At 40.9% G+C, this 4,096-nt stretch overlaps 1 pseudogene; it reads right to left on the reverse strand.

The window, feature by feature from the left end:
- Positions 1–1,591: 1,591 nt before the first annotated feature.
- LOC108542450 (mitotic spindle assembly checkpoint protein MAD2A-like) overlaps positions 1,592–4,096 on the reverse strand; it is a 6,250-nt pseudogene continuing 3,745 nt past the window's right edge.

Consider the following 4,096-nt stretch of genomic DNA (forward strand, 5'->3'; position numbering starts at 1 on the left):
GTTGACCTTTACATTTGAAGAGTCATCAAAACCCAGCTGGTGATAAAGAAGTGACGATTTCAAAAAACGGAGGGAGAATGGAATGTGGTCTGTGGTTTTCAAGTGATTCCAGTTGCTTGATTTGGTCTCATTGGAATGTCTGAGCATTTGTGGAAAAGGCCCTTAACTCGATTTGCCAAACCCCATAAAGCAGGAGCTGAACTGATATTTAAGTCTTACTTGTGTCCTTTAAATCTTTTCTGGAAAGATTTTTCTCTGGGTTCACTCTTATATTGCATGAAAACAGGCAATGAACAAAGTGTTCATTCCAGCCTCATGTCGAAACCCCTGGAACATGTTTTTTCTCTTGTCTTTTTTTCTGAACTCCTTGCAGGTCAAGTCATAGGCCCTTTTTTTTTTTTTTTTTTTAAAGACAGATTCTCACTCTGTGGCCCAGGCTGGAGTGCAGTGGCACGATCTCAGCTCACTGCAACCTCCACCTCCCGGGTTCAAGTGATTGTCATGCCTCGGCCTCCCCAGTAGTTGGGATTCCAGGCACATCCCCACGCCTGGCTGAGGTCATAGGCTTTGTTAGCTGTACCCACAGCCTCCCTGTGCACCCAGCCACTGGTTAGAGGTTGCTGTATTGACCCTGACAGTGACCCTTGGTCTTTGCAGTTGTGCCGCCCACTCTGCATTCCTATTCGCAGCAGCTCAATCTTGTCTCTTTCAAAATAATTTCAAACAACAATAATTATATATATGTATTAGGTACAATGTGAAGTTTTGATACATGTTTGTATTGTGAAATGATAGAATCCAGCTAAATAACTTATTACTGCACAAACATCTTTTTTTTGTGAAGAAAACATTGAAAATCTGTTATTTTAGCAATTTTGAAATATACAATACAATATGTTGACTATCGTTACCATGCTATGCAATAGGTCACTAGAGCTTCTTTTAAAAAAATAGCACGCTTAACTTTATTTCTTCATTTTTCACTTAAAAGCTTGATTTTATAAAACATAAGTGTTTTCAAGAATTCTGCATCACAAGACACTAAACAGCAGAAATATTCATTGCTTCACAGGTTCAAGTTATAGAAATTAAATCTGTAAATTTATTCAATATGGAAAGCTAGATGATGAAATAAATGTGAAAAGGACCCGGTAGAGCAATATTGCATTGATTATGGATTATTGGTTACTTTCAGGATTTAAACAAAGATTCTAAGTGTTTAGACTTCTTTCATTGTATTTTATATTTAAATATCTCCCTACCTGTACTGAGTCAAGCTACTTGACCAAAATGTCTGATTTAGGGAAGCATTTCATTTTATAGCAAAAGTTTTTCCATCTACAGTTACCATCTGCAATGGAATTTACATTACGGTGCTGACAAAAACTTCCTGGTTCCTTTTGAACAATGTGCAATGAATTCATTGTGTCAACCCCATGGTAAGTCAAACAGGTATCAAAAAACATGGAACAATTACACACAGTTCCGTAAAGTATAATATTGATTTTTCCCATGTAAACATTAACCAATGAAATAAAATGTATCAGCTGTAGTTGACTTGGTTTCAGGAAAACCACATTCGAAAATTACATTATCTTCCTCTTGTCATCCTCAGTCGTTGTGGGCCACCATGCTGTGAGCTGTGTGGATGTAGCAGTAAGTGAACGAAGGCAAACTTCCTTGGATTGGTAATGAACTGTGGTCCTCACTCTTCCCATCTTCCAGGTACAACCAGATCTTTGCATAAATCACATATCAAATGAACACGAAAATTCCAACAGTGGCAGAAATGTCACTAACTGTGGGGCATCTGATCCCTGGATGGATTGTGTCCTGGATAGCTTTCTAAGGCTTTTCTCAGGGTCCACTGTCGTCTTCTCTCAGGGCAGACTGTCTTTTCTCTGGGTTCACTGTCACCTTTTCTCTGGATGCACTGTCATCTTTTCTCTGGGTTCACTGTTGTGCTTTCTGTGAGTTCACTGTCGCCTTTTCTCTGTGTGCACCGTCATCTTTTCTCTGGGTCACTGTCGTCTTTTCTCTGGGTGCACTGTTGTATTTTCTGTGGGTTCACTGTCATCTTTTCTTTGGGTGTACTATCATCTTTTCTCTGGGTTCACTGTTGTCTTTTCTCTGGGTTCACTATTGTATTTTCTCTGGGTGCATCATTGTTTTTTCTCTGGGTGAACCGTCATCTTTTCTCTGGGGCCACTGATTTATTTTTTCTGGCTTCATTGTCGTTTTTTCTCTGGGTTCACTCATATTTTCTCTGGGTGCACCGTCGTCCTTTCTCTGGGTGAACTGTCATCTTTTCTCTGGGGTCATTGTCATCTTTTCTCTGGGTTCACCATTGTCCTTTCTCTGGGTGAACTGTCATCTTTTCTCTGGGGTCACTGATGTTTTTTCTCTGGGTTCACTGTTATGTTTTCTCTGGATGCACTGTCATCTTTTCTTGAGGTTCACCATTGTCCTTTCTCTGAATTCACTGTCACCTTTTCTCTGGGTGCACTGTCGTCTTTTCCCTGGGTGCACTGTTATCTTTTCTCTGGGTTCACCGTTGTATTTTCTCTGGGTTCACTATTGTCTTTTCCCTGGGATCACTGTTGTATTTTCTCTGGATTCACCGTTGTCTTTTCTCTGACTTCACCATCATCTTTTCTCTGGGTTCACTGTTGTTTTTTCTCTAGGTTCACCATCATCTTTCCTCTGGGTGCATTTTCATCTTTTCTCTGGGTTCATCGTCGTCTTTTCTTTGGGTTCACTGCCGTGTTTTCTCTGGGTGCACCGTCATCTTTTCTCTGGGTAAACTGTCATCTTTTCTCGGGGTTCACTGTCGTCTTTTCTCTGGGTTCACTGTCGTCTTTTCTCTGGGTTCACTGTCCTCTTTTCTCTGGGTTCACTGTTGTTTTCTCTGGGTGCACCATTGTCTTTTCTCCAGGTTCACCAGCTTCTTTCTTCTGGGTTCACCGTCATCTTTTCTGTGGGTGCACTGTAGTCTTTTCTCTGGGTTCACTGTCATATTTTCTCTGGGTTCACTGCTGTATTTTCTCGTTTCACCGTCATCTTTTCTGTGGGTTCACCGTCATCTTTTCTCTGGGTTCACTGTCCAATTTTCTCTATGTTCACTGTCGTCCTTTCTCTAAATGCACTGTCATCTTTTCTCTGGGTTCAGTGTTGTCTTTTCTTAGGGTGCACTGTCGTCTTTTCTGTGGATTCATGGTCATCTTTTCTCTGGGTTTATTGTCGAATTTTCTGTATGTTCACTGTTGAATTTTCTCTACATTCACTGTCATTCTTTCTGTAAATGCACTGTCATCTTTTCTCTGGGTTCACTGTCGTCTTTTCTCTTGATTCACTATCGTCTTTTCTCTTGATTCACTATCATCTTTTCTCTGGTTTCACTGTCGTCTTTTCTCTGGGTGCACTATCGTCTTTTCTCTGGGTTCACCATCGTGTTTTTTCTGGGTTCACTGTGGCCTTTTCTCTGTATTCACTGTTGTCATTTCTCTGGGTTCACTCTCCGTTGTCTGATTTCACTATAGTCTTTTCTCTTGGTTCACCGTCGTCTTTTCTCTGGGTTCAGTGTGGCCTTTTCTCTGTGTTCACTGTTATATTTTCTCTGTGTTCACTGTGGCCTTTTCTCTGGGTGCCCTGCTGTCTTTACTCTGGGTGCACCATCGTCTTTTCTCTGGGTTCACTGTTGTATTTTCTGTGGGTTCACTGTAGTATTTTCTCTGAATTCACATCATCTTTTCTGTGGGTGCACTGCTGTTTTTTTCAGGGTTCACCTTTGTCTTTTTTCTGGGTTCACTGTTGTCTTTTCTCTAGGTTCACTGTCATTCCTCTGGGTTCACTGTCATCTTTTATCTGGGTTCACTCTTGTCTTTTCTTTGGGTTCACTGTTATATTTTCTCTGGATTCACTGTCATCTTTCCTCTGGGCTCACTCTCATGTTTTCTCTGGGTGCACCATCGTCTTTTCTCTGGGTAAATGTCGTCTTTTCTCTGGGTTCACTGTTGTATTTTCTCTGAGTGCACTGTCATTTTTTCTCTGGATTCACTGTTGTCTTTTCTCTGGGTTCACTGTTGTATTTTCTCTG

This window comes from Rhinopithecus bieti, unplaced genomic scaffold (genome assembly GCF_001698545.2).
Source record: "Rhinopithecus bieti isolate Rb0 unplaced genomic scaffold, ASM169854v2 scaffold_1017, whole genome shotgun sequence".
NCBI classification, from domain to species: domain Eukaryota; kingdom Metazoa; phylum Chordata; class Mammalia; order Primates; family Cercopithecidae; genus Rhinopithecus; species Rhinopithecus bieti.